The following is a 21,777-nucleotide window of genomic DNA, read 5'->3' as shown; positions in this document are numbered from 1 at the left end:
CACACCAGCCTTTCCCTCAGCCTTCTTACCCCCAATAAATGCCAAGTGTCAGCTGCCCCAGCTCCTGCAGTGCCCAAGCCCCCCAGCTCCCACCCTCTCTGCCACCACCAGCTCCCTTCCCTCTGACACCGATGAGGCAGAGGCCCCCACGCTCACTGCCCATACCCATCCTGGTTCCGTCCACTCAGCCCTGCTGCAGTCAACCAGCCAGACCTCAACAGAGCCTTAACCTGGTGCCAGCAGGCCACTGCTACCCTTAGAACAAAACCCCTAAACCTTTCCTTACCCCACAAGGGCTTTTTGGTCTACCCCATGCCTACCCCTCCAGCGTGTGACCACCATCCCCCCAAATTCTGCCCGTTGCTATGTCGGCTTCCCTTTAATTCCTCCTAGGCTTCAGGTTCTCTCAGCTACTGGTGTTAGCAGAGGCTATTCCCTCTGCTCAGAACACTCTTTCCTACCCACCTTAGCCTGGATAATCTTCCTCAACAACATCACATCATCAATGTCATGTTAACCAGAAATGTTCTCCCCATTTTACAGGTGAGGAAACTGAGGCAGAGAGCTCAAGTGATTGGTTCAAGGTCTTGGCAACAGAAATTGGGACCAGAATCCCACAGAGAGTCTGACCCCAGAGTCCCCCTCTTAGCCCCTTGACTCTAGAGCCACCCCAGAGGAGGCCTTACCTTCTCAGGAAAAAAGGGGATACTAAATCCCTACCTTTGGGGTTTGATATGAGGATTAAGCGAAAGTACCTTGCAATTGAAGATGGTCAGTTGTCGGCCGCCAGTTTTTAACTTTGGATCAGCCAGGAGAACAACGGTTCCTTCTAACCCATGTCCAGGCTACTCTTACGTGCCCCAACTGCCCAGACGCACAACTCCCTGTTGCCTTCCCTGCCTTGTCCTTCTGTGTCCTGCCTGGCACTGGGCTGTCCCGGCCAGGCACACGGGGACGGGGCTGGGGACGGATGTCTTCCACTCACCCAGAGCAGCGGGCCCTGGGGGGCCAGGGAAGGAGTCCAGAGAAATGACTCCGTCCAGTGCACATCCACTGTCCAGGGAAAGCCACGGCTTGGGTGCAGGAGACAGACCCACGACAACATCTGGCTCTAAAACGCATCCTCACTGAACTCTCTAAATGAAAGCATGATGTGACCGAGACCTGCTCCCACGCAGGAGAAATGAGAAAAAAAGAGATATTCCCTTTGGAAAACGCTCTCAAGATCATCCATTCCAGAAGTCACAGTTTTGAATGGTTACAGGGCCAGGCGGGTGACTGATTATGCAACGCAGCCAAGCGCACGACATAGAAGTTAGGAGCATAGTGCAACGCCTATGGTTATTTCAGTGCCTTGTAAATCTAGATTTGCCCTACAGATACACATCCAAAGCATCTAACTCATACAGTAGATTAGTGATCACCCGGGGTTGGGGGAGTGGGGGTAAATGGGGAGTGATGACTAGCAGGTGATGAAAATGTTCCAGAACAGGATGTGGAGGTGGTTACACAACCCTACGAATACACGGAAATCCATGAAATCTTACACTGTTACGTAGGTGGATTGTACAGTAGGTGAGTTCCATCTCAATAAAGCTGTTCGAAAAATGAGAAGGATATAGAAGAGAAAGGACGGAGCCCAGTGGATTTTCACAGAGTAAGCGCATCCAGTACCCCCCACTCGGCTTAGTGGCAGAACCTTGCCAGCAGCCCAAATCGCCCCCTGCTGCTCCAGCTCATTTTCTGCACTCTCCCCCGCCCCTCTTAAAAGGTAATCATAATCCTGACCTTGAACAGTGTGCCAGTTTTGCCTGTTCTAGTCCTTCCCGCGAATGAGCTCATTCAGCATGTGTTCCGTCATGTCTGGCTTCTATCACTCGGCGATGGAGAGAATCACCCCTGTGGGGATCTGGCTGAGGGTCCACCTTCATGGCTGCAGAGTACTCCATTGTATAAACACGCAACAATCCACTTATCTGTGTGGCTGGGCGTTTGGGCACATCTGTGCTGGAACTACTCCCAGGAGAGCTGCCATGGATGTTCTTCTGGGATGTGTCTGTTGGTGAGAGTATTCACTATGCTGAGTGAGGAGGTGGCAGTCATGGGGTGGGCATATGCTCCGCTTAGCAGATACTGCCAAACAGGTTTTCACAACGGTTGTTCCAAATTCCACTTCATGCACATTGTGTTTTAATAACACCGCACTCACAGGCACGTTGTTCGACCCTCCAAACCTCAATGTACTCATCTCTAAGATGGGGCAATAATAATACCTCTTACATGGGGTTGTTGGGAGGATCAGGTGGAATGCTGCTTGGAAAGCACCTGAGCGCTTAAGAGACGGGACTTGTCATTGCTGCCGCCGCCGCTCCTGCCCACCAGAACGTCTCACTCTGAGTCCGTCCCCTACCATCAAAACCCATGCACACTGGTAAACACTGGCTGCTGACACTTCTTACTGAAGAACTCACAGGGCTAAGTTATAATATCAGCCCGTGCAAAGTCAGGCCCCATCATGTTCCTCCAAACCCCGAGGAACTGCATTTGGCTGGCTGTGTTCTGGTATACCCACGCCACTTACAGAAGAGTTCTGTGAATCATGAGCTCCGTCTCGAAACTTCTGAATCACACATCTGTTGTTTCAACTTGTTGTTTTCCAATTTTACTAAGGTCCAAGTCAATCATAAAAATTCTAATTTATGCTAAAAGCAAAAAAAAGCAATTCTTTAATTTTATTTAAAAAAATTTTTTTTCAATTCTTTAATTTTATTAAAGTCAAGCTTACATTAATTAACATCAAACACCAAAAAGAAAACAAAGGCATTCACCCTCCAGTTTTGGGAACCTGCAAAGCCCTGAGTAGTGTCCACAGTGTCCTTCTACAGAAGGTTAACGTTGGAAATGGCTTTCTAGTTACATTTTGAAATGGTCTCATGCGCCATTAACCACTTTGTAGAGGCATGAATTTTCCCAGGACACCGTTTTTGCCACAGGGACTGATAGCCTGCTAAGGGAAATGGGAGGCTGGAGGCTGCAATGTCCCATAAAACCTGGGTTTCATGACCACCGAGAAGATTAAGCTCCCGTGCGCCTCACTGTTCATCTCAAGTGGTCTCAGGGGGAACGCCTTTTAATCTCCAGGTGAAAGCTGCTGATTGGAGCGTGATAAGCAATCCTGTTCCAAATGGTCCAGAAAGGAAACCCAGCCTGCCCCGACGACAGCTTGTCTTTTCCTTTCCTTTTTTTTTTTTTTTTTTTTAATTCCCTCTCGTTGGAGGCATCTGAGGAGGACTTAGTATAATTAAAGTGGTGGCAAGGGCTGGAAGATGAAACAGCTATTTGAGGGAGGGAATTTTTCCAGCTGAGCTTAAGGGATCAATTAAATCCCTGGGCTGAGATACCAAATCATTAGCACCTTCCTGATCCAAAGGCGGCTCAACCCTGCCAGGGAGGGTGGAGAAGGAGCATGAAGACCCTAGAGCTGGTGCTGACCCGGGGAGCCAGTCTGGGAGTGCAGATGGGGCAGGTGCGCCCTGGGGTCGAGGTCCCGATGCATCTGTCTGTCCTGGTGAACTCCGGGTGCCAGGCGCACTGAGCATGCCTACTGAGCCAAAGGCGCTCGGAGGCCAGATCCCTTCCCCATTTTTCCTGAGGTACCGTAAGGGCTGCCTGACGGCACAACTCCCAGGCGGCCTCAGCCCCCCAATCGTACTCCCCTGCCGTCTGACAGGGTGGGTGCTTCAATCCCCGAGTTCACTCGCCGGCTCCAAAATCCGGAAAGGGGTACCAGTCCCTCTGGTTGCTGTTTCCTCATGTGCAATATGAAAGCAAATAATAAAGCCCCATCCCAGGGAGCCGGGGGAACTCAGCGAGTGCCATAGCCCCCGGTCCACGGTGGGGCTCCTCAGGCATCATCTCTCGCCCTTCATCTTTCATCGGAATGGTGCCTGTGTTTTATTTCTTTAAACTCACAGCAGAGGGAGAGTTTGGAGGTAAAGGACGCTCGCTCTGCAGACCCATTCTTCCAAACCTTCCCAATGTTGAGCAATTTCTACATCTCCCTACTCAAGCTGACATGTGGCCCATGCATACCAGAACAGCCGTACAGGTGATTAAAGTACTGAAATCTTTCCACATCAATTAGCATACAGCCCATCCCCCTCCACCCCCAGGTGCCCCCTACTCCAGCCTCCATGATCCCACCCCTCAGGTTCCCCACGGGAACAGAAGGGCTCACCCTGGACAGAAGGAGCCTCTGGGACTCTACGGCCCACTGGATCCAGTGATTGGTCAGTGCCATGTTGTTAAGCTCACCAATACGCTCAACAGGGATGCGGGCTTGACCATCCCCATTGATAGAGTGGAAGTAACTGGGGGGCCGGAGGGGAGGTAGCCAGCTCAAAGTCAGTCTCCCCGGGATCAGCAGAGCCAGGACCTGCACACCCATGTTCATAGCCACGCTACTCACAGCAGCCAGAGGTGGGAAGAGCCCAAGTTGGCCAGCGAGAGATGAACGGATAAACAAAATGTGGTCTGTACGGACAGTGGGATACTGTTCAGCCTAAAAAAGGCGGGAAATTCTGACACCTGCTAAAACATGGATAAACCTTGAGGACGTGATGCCAAGGGAAATAAGCCAGTCACAAAAAGACAAGGGTATGCTGGACTCCTGCACATGAGGTGGGGACATGCAGGGTGTTTGGGGAACCTACTGAATGCATCCATGCCCTGCTCACGGTGCACACCATCTTTCACCTGGTCTGAATCCTGACTCTGCCATTTACAAGCTATGTCACCAAAGGCAAAGGACTCAAGCCCTTTGGCTTTAATTTCCTTATTTGTAACAAAACGAAAACCAGAGCTTTACAACGTCGGTACTATTGGCATTTGCAACCACACAATTCTTGTAGTATAGGCTGTTGCTATGCGTGGGAGGGCGGTGAGCAGCCTCCTGGGCGTCCACCCACTAAGGATCATAGCACACACCCCACCCTCTGGTCAGGACCATCAAAACTGACCCCAGACGTTGCCTAATGTCCCCTTGGGGCAAGATCATCCCCGGCTGACAATCTCTACTTTATTAAGGTTATTCTGAATGCTAACAGTTTATAGAGAGGGCCCGATATACAGTTAGCTGCTGTTGCTACCTTGTTCATTAGTGAAGACCGGATCTGCCCGCAAATAACAGTGGCTTGAACCAGACAGCAGCTCGGTTCTCTTTCACATAAAAAGTCAAATGTTAGCAGTTCTGGGCTTCGTGGTGGCTCTGCTCCATTCCTCCATCCCTAACCTTTGACCTCGTCTTCAGGGACCACGGTGACAGCTGCACGCAACAGTACGGAGAAAGGGAGAGGCGGAGGGCACTGGCATGCCAGCCGTATCTTAAAATAGATCCCCAGGTGCTGCCACGTTGACCCTCTACTGACATCCCATTGGCCCAGAACTTGGTCACATGACCTTATATAGCTGCAAGGGAGGCTGGGAAATGTAGTCTTTATTCTGCATGGCCACGCACCCAGCTGACATTACATTACTGCGGAAGAAGAGAGAATTGGCTGCAGGAGGTCGTGAAATCTCCTGGGCCTGCTGCAGTCAGGAAGCTGATTGAAGCTAAAGGCTGTCAGCGCCACCAAGCCAGGAGGGCGATATAATCCTTGGAACATCTGGTCCATTACATTTAATAAACCGCTAGACAAGAAATATTGGCACAGCACACAGGAAATCAACACACAGGCTACTCGTCTTTAAAAAGAAATCCTGAGAAATGCCGTGGAGCCTGTACCCTTTGTAACCTACTCCCTCCCCTCACCCGCCTCCATGTTCCACGTGAGCTTGCGGGTGGAGGGGGCGGGGGGGGGGGACATGGCATGCTGGCCCAGGAATCTGGGAGACTCTGCTTTGCATCCTGCCAGACGTGGCATGCCTTAAATCAGTCTCTGTGCCCTCCACGCCTCAGTACGCTCACCTATAAGCAGGGCCAATGTTAAGTCTCAAGCATCAAAGTGAGACATATTTGCATGAATGCATCTTGTAAATTCCATAGCAGCACTGTCCAATAGAACCTTATGTGATGATGGAATGTTCTAGATCTGCACTGTCCAATACAGCAGCCACCAGCTCCCTTTACCCAGCCCCCCCACCCCCTGCCACGTGGCTACTGAGCACTTGAAATGTACTGGTACCATCCAGGACCGGGATTTTTAATTGCATTTATTGGACAGCACAGCTCTGGAGCTCTTGTCGCATGTGACCAAGTGGTTTCTACGGCTTCCTCTTAAGCACTTCTTCAGAGAAGGTTCTTTAAGGGCCTTCATGGTCTCTCCCTCTTCCCCTTATGTTGAGCCTTAAAAAAGGTACCCCACCACACTCATTAGGATGGCTACTATTTTTTACAAAAGCGAAAAACAGAAAATACGAAGGGTTGGTGAGCATGTGGAGAAATTGGAACCCTGTGTATTGCTGGAAGTAACGTCAAATGGGGCAGGTGCTATGGAAAACAATAGGGTAGTTCCTCAAATAATTAAAAATAGAACTACTTAGGATCCCAGGAATGCCCCTTTTAGGTCTATCTCTAAAAGACATGAAAGCAGGAACATGCACTGATGTTTGCACACCCATGTTCATAGCCACGTTACTCACAGCAGCCAGAAGGTGGAAAGAGCCCAAGTTGGCCAGCGAGAGATGAACAGATAAACAAAATGTGGTCTGTACACACAGTGGGATACTGTTCAGCCTAAAAAAGGCGGGAAATTCTGACACCTGCTAAAACATGGATAAACCTTGAGGACATGATGCCAAGGGAAATAAGCCAGTCACAAAAAGACAAACACTGTATAATTCCCCTCACAGGAGGTACCTAGAGTCATCAGATTTGTAGAGACAGAAGGTAGAATGGTGGCTGGCGGGGGCTGGGGAATTTAATGGGGATAGAGTTTCAGTTTTGCAAGTGAAAAAGTCTGGAGATGGATCGGGGTGATGGTTGCACGACAGTGTGAATGTACTTAATGCCAAAGAACCATACACTTAAAAATGTTGAAAATGGTAAATAAATTTTATGCTATGCATATTTTTTGTAAATATCTATTTATAAATATATTTTTATATGATTTTTTAAAGCACCCCAAAGGACTCTGAAACTCATCAGTACTAATGTAAAAATGTCCGGTAACAGACTGGGGTGGGAGACCCTGGCTGGACCCAAGGAGGTTGGAGGCGCTAGCACAAATCGTGGAAATGCAGGTGTCTGAGGAAGATTTAGGGGCACCAGGACCTTTCAGCTTCCCTGAAACACTCTGCATAGAAGAGCAGCCCTGCAGGATGATGTCATCAACCGCGCTGAGCCCAGGAGCTAAAAACAGATGAACCGTTTCTAGAACAGGGACCTTTTTTGTCTCCCCCTTGGCGCTATTGAGGCTATAATGTGGGTCTTAATGTTAAAATAAAACAATGTTAAAATAAAAGATCACCAGTCCTCAGGGTGATCTTGCCTGGACATGATGCTGGACTGGAGATGTGGCTGTTTCAGAGACCATAGATAGGGGCTAATTCTGAACCTGGTGCTCAGAAGCTTCGGGATGTCAGGTCTTTTGATTTTCATTTGAATTAGCTGCCAGCATTTAAAAATGCAAAATTTCACACAGAAATCTGTCTTTCCAGTTCTCTTGAACAAACAAGAAAATCTGGCATGATGGAGCCTGCTCTTCCATGTGGCAGCTCGGAGTAGTGGTGACCCCTTCAGCTGGGACTCACCTTCCTCAGTTTACCACAATCCCCACCCCTCCCTATATCGCCTCCCAGTCCCACACAGCCCATGGTTGGTTTTTGCCCCTTCCCCATTGGTGAGGTTTTTGCCAACTATATGAGATGGAACAAGAATGACAGATTCTTAGAATGTCTTATATAGACAAGAAATTTACAGATAATCTCAATTAAGTCCATTTTATAGATGGGGAAATTGGAGACCAAAGAAGATAAACAAGGTGCCCAGGGTTTCAGAGTTCTCCATGAGCTGTGCTGAAATGAGAAATCAGGTCTCTGGGATCTCCTTCCTTATTTCTAGTTGTTGTCATGGCCTTAAAACACACGTGTGTGCAAGCACGTGCTCACACAGCCCAGGGCCCTTGGCAACAGTAGCAGCCATTGAAGGTGTACTGATCATCTGCTATGAACCCAGGAGGCACCCATCAGGCCTCCCCCTACTACACTACTACCATCCCGAGGGGAGGACCATGAGATGGAGGCTTAGCCCAGGAGTGAAGAGTCCTTCCTGAAGCCATACCTCCTGGAGGGGGCTCCGCGGAGTTTTCTGTGTGGGTCTGTCCAATTATCCAGTGCTTAACCACAGTTGCAAATTCTACGCCATTAAAAGACAGTTACCATCTCACCCTCTAAAAATTACATCAGCCCCAGGCGTTTAATAGCTTCGAGGCTGGAAGACAATTGGACTTGACGATTCTGAGCTCAGATGGAAATCTGGCTTCTCCGCGCGCCCAGGATCAGAACTGGGCTGTGGGAAACCATTTGGTTGCCTCTTTATGGTGCTGTTATCATCCGTTGACTCCGTAACGAATAGCCCACATTCTACCCAAAGCAATAGTAAGTCTTCCGTGCAAATCCTGATAGCTTAAGTGTCCCTATCGACATCGTGGGATTTATTTTTCTTTCTAAATACATTGGCAAATTGTTGTTTCTCAACCACAAATCAATACATCATGAATAGGAAAAGCAGAGTCACGGAGACCCTCACTGAACACTTTCTGCAGTAACGAATACATTATTCTATTGAACTGGCCTCAGAGAAACAGTGAACCTTCGAACTTGGGTTCCATTTTTCTGTTCTGGTCTTTTGAAGCTGCGTGACCCCGGGGCCAGACACTCAACCTCTCTGGGTCTGGACACTCTCATCTGTCAGATTGGAGTGCTACCACCATATCAGAGACCTGCCAAATCAGATAAGACTGAAACACATGGTCCAACTTTGTAAATTATAATGCATTTCGCCGATGTGAGCTGCTACCCATCTTTTGTCAAGCATGAAGAGCATTTGGACCTCCTGGTTTTTAATCTAGGTTTATTCTGTCTCCAGTTCCAGTGCTTTTCCTTAAATAATTAATTTCTCTTCATACTTTAATCTTCAAAGCCCTCAACACCTGCCGTCGGAGTAAGGCGGTGCAACTTAACACGATTACATTCCTGCTACAGCTAAATTGAATCCCACCCGCACAGCTTGGGAAATAGCTTCTGAAGGTATCAAAATGATTACTGACCCCCTGGAACGGAGCTCCATCCAAATGACCGAGAGGACGGGCTGGACCTGGGTTTCAAGACTTAAGGAGGTGCCACTCTTCTGCCTTTCAGCCTCCTCAGCCAGGGCGCCCAGGTGGGCGCCCTGCTGCACCTGGGCCGGCTGGGGTGGGGGTGGGGGTGGGGGTGGGGGGGCAGGGTGGGGGCGGAGCTGTGCGTGGGGCGGGACTCGGGGGCGGGGCTCGGGACGGGACGCGGGCTGGGGGCGGGGTTGGGCATTCCTCTGGGGCCGGGCCGTGGGCTGAGCTAGAACCTTCCGTACCTTCTTCCCACTTGCCGGCTTGGCCACCGGAGAGGGCCCTGCCCAAGGGCCCCTCTGTGACATCATGTGCCTTCTGGTTGGACGGGCCACAGAGGGCACCAGGAAGCAAAGGAGGGGTTGGACTCAGAGGTGACAAAGCACAGAAATAAACAGCCTGGTGTGTCAGGGAGAGCAGGGTCTCTGGAAGAGGTGGCCATCCTGGTCTTCCCAGCCCCAAAGGCCCACCAGTATGTTTATTTCTGTGCTTTCTGTGTTTTCCATGGTGATCATAAAAGTCTAGTTCCGGGGCGTTCCAGAAGGCCTCTCTGGGCAGGTGGTCTCTGCCGTTTGCGAGATGGCTCACTGCCATTTTCAGCCACAAGAAAAGAAGTGGTCAGGTCCTCTGCACCTGTCAGCCGCCTCTAATCCTCACCTTTACTTGCAAAAAACACACAAGCAAAAGCAAACACATTCATCTTTTAAAACATAAAAAAATTGCAAGTTAATTTTGTTATATTATGTTTATAAGGATGGAACAGTATAGCAGGATATTTAAGGGCAAGGACTCAGGTGTCAGACTCACATGCCCACCCCCCTCCCCCATCTGACCTCGGACAAGTTGCTTAACCTCTCTGAGCATGTTTCCTCATCCATAAGATCACATCTCACAGTTGTTGGGAGGGCTGAGGACGTGATGAAAGGTGTACAGCAAGCCCTCAGGACTTTACTATGAAGGAAGTGTGTCCACACAGGTCTGGAGATATGCATGACAAGATGGGAATGGATTCTTTTTTGAGAGGAGGGTGTGTATTTGGATTTTTTTACATAGATATATTCTGTACAAATATATGAAAGCATCATATGCTCATTGTAGAAAATTTAGAAAATGTGGAAAATTATTTGGAAGAAAATAAATCTTATTTCCTGTAAGCCCCAGCACCGTCTCTCCAAGGTAGAGATGTTGGGCCATTAGTAAGTATCCTTATCATTAGCCAGGTAAGCCCTACATGGGATGTAGAAAAATGAACAAAAAGTATCCTTTCCTTTGGATTCTGGTCCTAGCATCTAAGCATGATCTCCTGGAGACGGAGGTCAAGAGTTTCCCCCACTCCATTCAATTCCTCTGCATATGCATCCATCCAGGGCTTACCGTACCCCACCCCATGTTGGCCCTGGGCCGGGGGCATAACTGGCAGACTTCCAGCTCTGGCCCAATTTTCTGCTCTGCAACCGAGCTAGGTTCAAGCGCACCTCCTTAGACCCAGGCCAGCCCGGGTCCCCAACACAGTGCTGCTGGGGTTCCAGTCTTCCCTCTTGCTGGCTGAGGGGCCATCGCCCTACTTCTGCACCACTGTTTCCTTGTCCAGACCTGCTCTAAATAAGCAACTGACAGTGCTGTCTGTCCCTCCTATTTATTTAGCCTTGAAGGGTGTTGAATGCAAACGCCAAAATTTCTGCTGACAGCAAGGCAAGTCAAAGAAACGTTTCCTTTTAGGGTAATAAATGTTTCTGTGTTCCAGCAGAGAACAAAGCTTTTGCACTTTTTAAAAAATCAGGTCAATTATTCTATTGCTTTTAGCTTCTCCATCTTGCCTGATTGAGTACTTACTCTAGAAGACTGAGGATCCGTAGGACAAGTCGCTCTCATGGTGACCTTCTCCCTCCCTTCTCAGGAAAATCACTGCCCTAGATTTTTCAAAATCTTCATGAAAGCAGAATGTCTGGAGCAAACAGCCCTTAAAAGATGTGAAGGCAAATTATGAGATTTTTCCAGCAATACCATGGGGTTTAGGCTTCTGATAAAACATACATACACACACAAAATGCTGTTGGCAAGACATTAGAAAAAATTAAGACTCTGTTCTCTTTTAATTTTTAAAGGTTCTGGGTAATTCTATGGTTTGTTTGCTTTTTTTTTTTTTGGTATAATTGCACAACCTTCGATCAGTCATCTCTTTAAAAAGTTATTATGAATAATACCACTAAGAATAATCCCTAACTTCAGTTGCTCACTTTCTGCTCGACTATACTCAGTGCTCTTGTGCTTGTCTTGCGTATTCTTTACAATAATCCTCAGTTGGAGGCAGGTACTGTTGGCCTAATAGCCCCATTTTACAGATGAGGAAACTGAGTTTCAGAGAGTCAAACTAACTCTCCCAAGGTTACAAAGTTAGGAATGGAAAGAACTGATCTGTGAACCTAAGCCGTGTGACTCTAGAGCCCGCAAACTGAATCCCCACATGGTACCTGAGCTTTGTATAAAAAAAGGAAGAATTATATATGCAGCAACAAGACAGAATTCATGTCTAAAACTTCTATCCAGAAATAACCACTTAGCACCTTGATATTCTTCTGTTTCAGTTTTCCTTGGTTTTCTTCACTTACCGAATGCAGTATGAGCTCTCTCTCCTGTCAACATAGGCATGTTGTCTGCTGTGTATTGAGTTCCATGGGCAGATGTTACTGGAAGCTCTACACCGCCCCCCCCCACCACTGCCAAGATTGGAGGAACCAAGAAAAAGAAGGAACATGATTATATAAAAACCCCAAGGACAAACTGGGAGCAAAGATCACATGTAGAGGTCTGCTCTTGCCTTGGCTTCTGTGGGTTGTTAGAAGTCATCAGAAATGACCAAAGAGGAAGGACATTGTAAAGGTGCGGGAGCAGCTTTGACATGACCACAAATTCTTTGACACTCCTCCCACTGGGAGGGGGGCTGTGCCCCCCCACCCCCTCCAGTGTGCAGGCAGGCTTCTGACTGCTCGGACCAAAAGAGTGCAGCAGACGTGGTGCCCTGTGACTTTTGAGGTTGGGTCATAAAAGACCATGGAGCTCCCACTCGGCTCACAGGAGCACTGAGCTGCCATGTTAGAGAAGTCCAGCCACCCACTGCGGCCACCATGCTGGAGAGGCCAGCTGGAGGCACTCTGGCCCCCTGCCCAAGCTGAGCCCAGCCTTCTGCCAGCCCCACCATCTTGGAAGTGGCTCCTCCTGCCCCAGATGTTGGAGTCACCCCAGACTTCGGGTCTTCCAGCAGAGGCTCTAGACATCAAGGAGCACACCAAGCCCTTCTTGCACCCTGCCCAAATTCCTGTCTCACAGAATCCATGATTCTTTTTTTCTGTCCATAATGAGTAAGTTCAGGACAATTTGTTTAACAGCAATAGATTCCTGGACCAGAATTTGGTGCCTGGGAATGGGGACTGACCTGAGCCAACTTTGAGCTGCATTCGGGGATTGCTCTGCTTGCCTCTGAGGCACTGCAAGTGTCAGGAGACCAAAAACTCCTCAAAAATACCAACGGCCCCATTGGCCGTGCCCCCCTGGGCCTCCATGAGCGGGCTTGGCTAGGAATGGGCATCAAAAAGTAATTTTTTTAAAGATTTTTTTTTTTTAATTCTCTCACACCAATATAGAATGAACATGTGCCAAAAACCTAGTGTGCACCTCATGGAGGGAGCGGGCATGGTGGGAGCTGGTCAAGGAGTGCCTGAGGCCCCCCTGCTTACACGGGCACCCAGGAATGGTGGGGAAGGGGCTGAGTAAGACACAGACCTGGGGAGGGTCCTGCAGGGAGGACAGAGAAAGCACAGCCTCTGGTTTTCTTTGCCAACAGACAGAAGTCATGGGCACCTGGGCCAGACGCGAGTTCGTCAGCGAACAAGGTTCACTTCAAAATCGGGACCCTAATGAATAGTTAAGAGGAGTCGAACAAAGGCACAATTCCTTGGGGGACGAAGTATAAATAACTCCCCGTCAGCCTGCTTGTGGGGCTGGTGTCACACTGAAAGGACACGCAGGCATCCGTTCGCCTTATTTTCAAGTTTCTCCTCACTTCCCTGTTGAGGATCCCGGCAGCGGAGCCCTTACCACCTTGTCCACACACCGCCAGGTGGCCCCGGACCCTAGCACCTTCCTCGGAACATCCTGACCTTGGACAGGAGCCAATGGCCCAGAGATGCGGGCTCTCAGCCCCTCCTGGTTCCCCAGGGCCCCCAGTCCACCCCCACCCCTCCTTCCTGCATTGGCGCCTCTAGCCCCCAGGACCCCGGGACCCTCACTCTCTTCAGAGACCTAGTAAAAGATGGATGATTCTGGAGACAAAGTACCCAAATCAGGAGAAAAAGCCAACAGCTATTAATAGGGTTAACATAACCATTTGTTCATTGGCCAATTTCACTGGCCAATTTCACAGCCAAAATATTTCATTACCTTTAAAAACACTGTGTGGCTTTATTGTCTCATTCTGAAGAGGCCTGTCTGCAGCAGGTGCAGAATGCAGGAAGGAGGAGCCTTACGGATCATAAATTAAATGAGCCCCTAAAGCCCAATAATAAACATCTTGCCACATCTTTGCAAAGCAAAGCACTTGGATGTGGGGTGAGGGTGCATGCTGGAGGTTGGATGTCACCTGAGATGCAGCCTCCAAAGGCAAGACCGGCCAGCAATGGGCGTCTGTCCCTCCCTGTGCCCACCCCGGAGCCTCCCAGTGCCAAGATCTCAGGCAGGCCTTGGGCCTCAACGGTCCCATTTCCTGCTATGTGGCATTTTCACGTTCTGCCACCTTCATCCCTGGACAGACCTTCTCCCGCAGAACGGCGTGTCCCAGGTGCCCCCTCAGCAATGGAGAGCAGAGAGGGGCCTGTCCCCGAGGGGGCATCCAGGAGGCAGGAAGCTGGGGGGGGGGGCGCGGAATGACGCTGCAACCAGCCAGCCAGCCTGGGTCTAGAAGAGGCATTTGGCACATCGGCTTGTTCGTGGGGCTGAGCAGATGCCCCGGGGAACCGCACTTGACCCACTTACCCCAAACGGCCCTGGAATAACACCCTTTTCCTTAGAGACCTTGTGGCCACGTGTCCAGGGAGGGTCATCAGACCACAGGCCATCGAGGACAGCTGTGCAAGCACAAATGTTTCTTGGGCTGGGGTGCATGGAAGGGAGGGGGTGTGAAGGAGAGAACCCTCTAAGGCCCCCTTCACACTGTACAGGAAATAATTTGTGACCTAAAAGGTGCTGTGACCCTGTGGGATTTCATTTGCTTGGTCCACAGACTCTCAGCCAGGCTGCTCTTGAGCATCCCTGGGACACCCTACCAGGACTACAGGCGGCTCTTCAAGGCAGAGGACCCGGCCTGGCCCCCCATGACCAGGCATGAGTGCTGCACCGTCCCATGGGGGACATGCCGGGATCAGCCCACTTCCACGCCCTTCAGGCCCAAATCCAGCTCACCCCCACCTCTCAGCCTCTCAGTCACTGTTCAGACTCCTACTCATACTTCCACACCCAGCTCAAATGCCCCTGCCTGCAAAAATCTTCCTCGGATTCTCTCCATTAAAATCCATCTCAAATTTCCTTGTACTCCCAAAACTCAATGGCTATACCCCATAAATATTTATCTAAATCTGCCTTTGTTATAGTAAGTTGTGTCTGTCTCCCTGACATGCAGTCCTTGAGGCTACGACTATGTCTTATTCGCCATCCCCCCCCCACCCCCCGGCATCCCTTAGCTTCCGCCTGGGGCACAACTCGGCAGGGCGAGACCTGGCAGGAGCTGAGCATCTCCACAAGATGTGTGTGGACATCTCTGCAACAGGCTCAGGGCACTAGCCAACCGTCCTGACTAAAACATACGTGAAACCATAACTTCATTATGATCACCAAGATCTGTTGTATTGGGTCATTATTATCATAAAAAGGTTTCAAAACGATACATGAAGATTTAAAATGGTTAACTAAACAGTAAAATGCAGGATCCGAGGAAACTTAAGGTTACCAAACACAGGTGAACGTTCACCTGGCCTCACCTTGAGTTTCTTTCTCAACCTTGAACCCCTCTCCTGGGCTCTGCCCTTGCAAGGCAGGGACACAGCCCCAGAAAAGCTAGTCTCGGTGGAATGTGAAATGAGGGTGAGGTCTCCCAGAGCAGTCTGCAGCAGACATACCAAGTGTGGTATGTCCCAGATGCCAAGGACAGGTTCCTTAACCTCTTCAAGCCTCAGTGTTTCCATCTCTGAAATGGAAGAATAGCTGGATCTGCCTGATTTCTGGGCTGTTGGAAGGGTGAGGATGTGTATTTGGTTCAGTGTGGGGTACACAGACAGAGTTCAGAGATCAATGGCGGTGACGATGTGCTGGCCATTCTCCGCCCCCCAGCCTCGCCCTGTCTGAGCCTGGAAGGAGAAACCACTACACCTGCTGTCTCTCAGCCGTGAAAATCGTGTCCATGAGCGCCAAGAGCTCACATTTTGGAAACACAGAAATCTGATGATGGACAGAACATCAGATGACATTAGGGAATTGTTCATTATTGTTAGTTGGCATTTGATATGATAATGGTTTTGCGGTTCCATAGAAAATTACCTTTATTTTTCTGCATGTCTGTGCTGAAGAATTCAGGGTGAAAGGTCATAGTGTCTAGTTTGCTTCGAAATGCTTCAGAAAAAAACCATACATTCATACATAACGTCAACATGACAGAATGCTAGTAATTATGAGCCGAGGCAGGACTCGTCTTGCAATTTTTCCACCTGTTTGAAAAATGTCCTAACAAAAAGTGACCAGCACCTTGGCGGGGTGGGGGGCTGAGGTCCCAGCTCATGTTCCGCTCTGTAACCTTGCAATAATGTTCCGACTCCGGCTGAGGTGGGGGTGGGGCGCGGGGGAGGGGCGGGCAACCACTCCTCCAACAGGAAGACCTCAGCTGCCTGAGCTCAGCAGCTGGGCATGCACACCCCTCGGTAGCGACAGCCCACAACTTCCACAAACTGCCTGACGACTTGCATCGTTTGCTGGGGATGATTACATCATGAGCAATTTCTTTTTTATTTTTAAAGATTTTATTTATTTATTTGACAGAGAGACACAGCGAGAGGGGGAACACAAGCAGGGGGAGCGGGAGAGGGAGAAGCGGGCTTCCCGCGGAGCAGGGAGCCCGATGCGGGGCTCGATCCCAGGACCCTGGAACCATGACCTGAGCTGAAGGCAGATGCTTAACAACTGAGCCACCCAGGTGCCCCTTGAGCAATATTTTTAAACAGAGAGCTGAAGTGGCTGCAAATGGCCCAACCATCTCTCTCGTCCCTTCCAGAAGAGGTAGAGGGAGGTGGAAGGTGGCAGGGCCGACCCTCACCACTGACTTCTCTCCATCCTTGGGATCTCAGGATTCTAGGAGGGAGGGTGGGCAGGAGGGCAGGACTGTCCGGGTAAAAGGCACAGAGCTGGGGGTACCTGCGTGCGTCGGGGTTCCGGGGCTGGAGCCCGGCCACTTTCAAAGCCATTCTCTGTGACAAACTGGTCATAACAGGGAGCCCAAGGCTGAATCCAGCCTGTCCATATATCTTACCGGGCCCTCCACAGCTGTGGGCGCTCAAAACAAAAACAAAACCACTTTTCCGATTTAAACACAATACAAATACTAAAGCGCAGCTGTCTCTTGCACAGATTCAACTCACTGTGTCCGCACCCCCCGAGGGAAACAGATCATGAGACATGACCCGCCCTCAGAATCCGCTGCAGACCCCCAGAGGTGATTGAGCTGACTGGGATCACCACAGAGTAGTTCTGCCCATTTTCGAATTTTCTACCAATGGAGTCATTGCTGGATCTGCTCTTTCTGTGTCTTTCCCCACTCAACCTGATGACTTTGAGGTTCTTCGAGTGGTTGCCAAGGGTCATAGTCTGTGCGTTCTCGTTGCGGTCTGGTATTCTATCATGTGGACCCAGACTTTATTTCCTCCTGGGGTTAGGTGTTCCGACCTGGGCCTGCCGTGACAGGGCTGGGACCAGCATTCCAGCCCGCCGTGCCACTTGGAGAACATGTGTGCAGGTTTCTCGTGGGTATCCACCTAGGACTGAAATTGCTGGATCATCAGACAGGTGCATGTTCAGCTGTGTGGTGCTTTATCAGCTTCTGAGTCAGCTGGTACCATTTAGAATTTGAGAGATTTAGCCTAAAAACCAGGATTGCAGCTCTTCTTTCAAAATGTAAAGATACGCAGCACTGAACCCACATTCCACCTTCGTGCGTTGGGGGTTTGTGCTCCCCCAAAGCACCCAGCCGGCCTGTCTTGTGTCCTCCACCCCGCTCCTGGAGACTCCTCGACGTTGGGACCCTCGGTGGCAAAAGATCTGAGTGTGCTTTTAGGTCAAGTCCATCATGAAAATATTGACCTGCCTCAGTTTCCCCAGTGAGGTCACGATGAATGACCTCAGTGGCCCAGAGACCGTGATCAGGTCACTCCAATGGGGTCCGTGGCCTTGGTCGCTAACCAAATCTCCCTGATGGGGTATGGCAGAGGCTGAGACAGCTGCCGGCAGGGTAGGGCCCATCAGCTGCCATTCGTCCAGCATCTTCGGTGTGATTCCATCCGTCCATTCTCGCTACTCTCCTGGCCTTCCCCCATCTCCAGCCTCACAGCCACTGCCTTATTCATCCCCCATCACCTCCTGCCAGGTCAAATAAATGATCTCCTCCAGGCTGGCTTCTCCCCCACCCCCACTGGTACCAGGATGCCTTTCAACTTAAAAAAAAATTTTTTTTAAATCAACACATGTCATCGGTTTAAAACATTAAACAGTACAGGGGCGCCCGGGTGGCTCAGTCGGTTAAGCGTCTGCCGTCGGCTCGGGTCATGATCCCAGGGTCCCGGGATCAAGCCCCTTGTCTTCGCCAGGTTCCCTGCTCAGTGGGGAGCCCGCTTCTCCCTCTCTTTGCCCTTCCCCCCACTCACGCTCTCAATCTCTCAAATAAATAAACAAAATCTTTTTTAAAAAATAAAAAATTAAACAATACAAAATGATATATAGAGAAAAGGAAATCCCCTCTTCTTCTCATCCCTTCTCCAAACCTTTTGGTTTCCCTCCCCAGCGGCAACCCCAGTTTCCAGTATTTTACCCATTTGTGAGAAATGCGTATTCTATGCACACACACGCTCCTCTTGTCTATTTTTACACGAACTAGCGCCTTCAGTGTGATCTGCTCTGCACCTTGCACTTTATGCATCTCGCTGGTCCTTCCGCGTCAGTTCGTGCAGACCCCCCGGGTTCTTTGTAACATCTGCAGCGCTCTCTGTTACCTTCACAATCACCATCTACCTAACCAGTCCCGCAACGAGGGATATTTCAGTCCCTTCCGATCCTTTGCTACCACAAACAGTGCTGTAACAAATATCTTTATGTGTCTGTCTTTGCACGTGCCCCTCTGCCGAATAAACCCTAGTGGTTGTAGGTCACGGGGCACCTGCATTTCCTATTTTGATCAATAGGGCCAAACGGCCCTTGATGAGGCTTGTACCGGCTTGTACTACCTCTAGCAATGCCTAAGTGAGCTCGAGTGAGCTCTGGAAAATGCACACCTGATCATGTCACTCCCGACTTCAGGCACCCATTCCCACCCCCGGCTGCAGGATAAAATCACCATGGGGAGCTTTCAAAGCCAACTTACAAGTAGGGCCCCAAACACTGAAATTCAGATTTCGCTGATCTGGACGTGAGCCAGTTGCCAGAGTTGAAGATATCTGCATTTTAATCCCCGGGACCTGCAGATATGTTACTGACGTGGCAAAAGGAACTTTAGCACATGCGATTAAGTTAAGGATCTTAAAATCTGGAGATGATCCTGGATTATCCAGTGGGCTCAATGTAATCACAAGGGTCCCTATCACAGGGAGGTGGGAGGGTCAGAGAGGGAGACGTGAGGACAGAAGCAGAGGTCTGAGTGAGGCGGCCACCAGCCGAGGAATGTGGGCAGCCCCTGGGACTGGATTCTCCCCCATCACCCCCAGCAGGAATGTAGCCCTGACAACACTTTGACTTTAGGTCCTCAGAACTGCAAGATAATGCGTTTGTGTTGTTTTAAGCCACAGTGCTTATCTTTTCTGTTACAGCAGCCCTGGGAGACTCACTCACACGTGGCCACTGTGGGCCATCCCTTATCAGAAAAAAATTGGCAGGCCGCAGCCCTTCAGAAGAGAGAGAGGACGGGCTGCCATAGGCGGTCCTGTATCCGGGACCTGCAGGATGCTGGAAAGGCCAGGGCCAGCCTACCTTCCCTGGTTACACCGAAGGGAGGAACAAGGGGGTGGAAGGCAGTGGCATTAAAGTTAAAAGGTGACTGGAACTTTACCAAGCCACATGGAAGGACTCTGCAAGTGCTCTGGGGCAGGGGCTGGTGGGCTTGGGGACCAGGCTAAAGTTAAAGGTCCTCTAGCCCTGGGAAAGTGACAGCCCTGAGAGGCAGCTGCGGGAAGAGGGGGCTGTGGAAAGAGCACTGGACTGTGAGTCCTAACTGAGCCTGGCTCTGCTATTCCCTGGCCCTGAGAGCTCAGACAATGATCCCCTCATCCCCTCTATGAGGTTTGAGGGGCTTGTACTGCGGTGTTCTTTTAAAAAACCTTTTTAACAGCAGTTAAAACTTTTTTTCAAACTCCTGTCTTCAAACAAAATCTTTCCTGTGTGACTTGGACAGAAGTTAAGATAATACTCATAATAAGAGCAAGAGCTTAAATGGGATTTCCTTCACGCCAGGCACTCTTATGAGCACCTTATAAGTGAAAATTCACTTGTTCAGTCCCCACAACAAATCAGTGGGGGGAGGGGTGGGGGGCTACCATTTTCATTTCACAGATGAGGGAATTGAAGCACAGAGAGGTTAAGAAACTTACTCAAGGTCACCCAGCGGGGAAGTAGTAAATTCTTGATTTGGAGGTGCCTGGGTGGCTCAGTCGGTTAAGCACCTGACTCTTGGATTTGGCTCAGGTCATGATCTCAGGGTTGTGAGATCGAGCCCTGAGCCGGAAGTGCATTGGGCATGAAGCCGGCTTAAGATTCTCTCTCTCCGTCTCTCTCTGCCCCTCTCCTCTCTCTCCCCCTTCCCTCTCTAAAAAAAAAAAATAATAAAAAATGAAATAAATAAATTCTTGATTTGAACGCACGCACTCCAGATGAAAAGAGAACCGACAGGCTGGGGGCAGTTATTCAGAGGTTAAGGTGAGATCAATAATAAAGAGCTAGAGGAGGTAGGGAGACAGAAAGAGAGGAGGGGAAAAAACCAACATGAGCTGGAAAGATCATTTTGGAATCTGGTTTATGAGAAGTATGGGAGCAGCCCTGGAGTCTGAGAGAACTGGGGAGTCAGGGGATGGGGGCAGAGCATGTCCATCACTAACAGGTGCCCCGGGGTCTCCCTGAGCGGGCCGAGTGTGAAGACTGGGCCATGTGGGGCCCTGGCATTTTTGGAGTCACACTCACTATGGGAAACCAGCCAGGCAGAAGCCGCCACTTCGAGGCAGGGAGTCTTACCCCGTGTCCTACCCTTTGTCACCCTCATTCCAGACCCCGTGATCATTGCTGCAGAACACCTGGGTTTCCCACAATGCAGTGTGAAAGCCACCACCCTCGGCCACCTCTATGCCTCTGGATCCTCTGCTCCTGCCTGGATTGATCCCCACAGGCCGGGCCGCGGAGAGCCCACTGAGGCCACCAGTTGCTGCCACCCTTCCAGGCAGCTGTGAAAGGCCCACCCACGCTCGGGCCATCTCCCCTCCCAAACCCTTGCATCAGAACTCAAAGTCTCTGTTATGCGCAGATTCCCACTAGCAAGGTGACCTTGAGCGAACCTCTCGCTAGACCTCCGGGCCTCGTCTGCAGAATGGAACTGATAATAACTCACCTTCGGAAGCCAAGAGACAGGGCCCCAGAACCTCTTAAGAAAATTAAGAAGAGCCTGTGTACATGGAGCACCTACAGGGGAAGACAGCTCTGCGGTCTGCGCATCGCGGCCCCCACTGTCCTCATCTGACCGGTGAGAAGGCCGAGGCCCAGGGAGGTGAGGGGCCTGCCCAAGGTCACCCAGCCATTCACATGGGAGCAGGGGACCCGGGTGTGTGTGACTCCACACTCACCCCTCCTCCTAGTCCAGCACGCAGCCTCTGGAGCTCCCAGCCAGCGCTCGCATGCTGGGCTTCTCTGACCGAGCCTGTCCCTGGGCCGGTGAGCAGCAGGAGAGCTCCTCCGACAGCCTTTACCTGAGCAGGACCTCCCCATCACTGGCACCCCCCCAATCATCGGCACCTCCCCCCGGGAGCCTCCCGGGTGCGGGGACAGGTAGCTGCAGATGTCCCGGCCCCAAGTTGCCCTCTGCTCCTTCCGAGTTGTGCTCCTCCTTGGAGGGGAGGGAAGGACAGCTCTCCTTGCCTCCCAGGCGGTTGGCAGAGCGGCTGCCGCGGCTCCTCGC

The sequence above is a fragment of the Callorhinus ursinus genome, unplaced genomic scaffold, assembly GCF_003265705.2.
Source record: "Callorhinus ursinus isolate GAN/ISIS: 27379988/994484 unplaced genomic scaffold, GSC_fseal_2.0 scaffold46, whole genome shotgun sequence".
Taxonomy (NCBI): domain Eukaryota; kingdom Metazoa; phylum Chordata; class Mammalia; order Carnivora; family Otariidae; genus Callorhinus; species Callorhinus ursinus.
Note: the sequence above shows the minus strand (reverse complement) of the source record.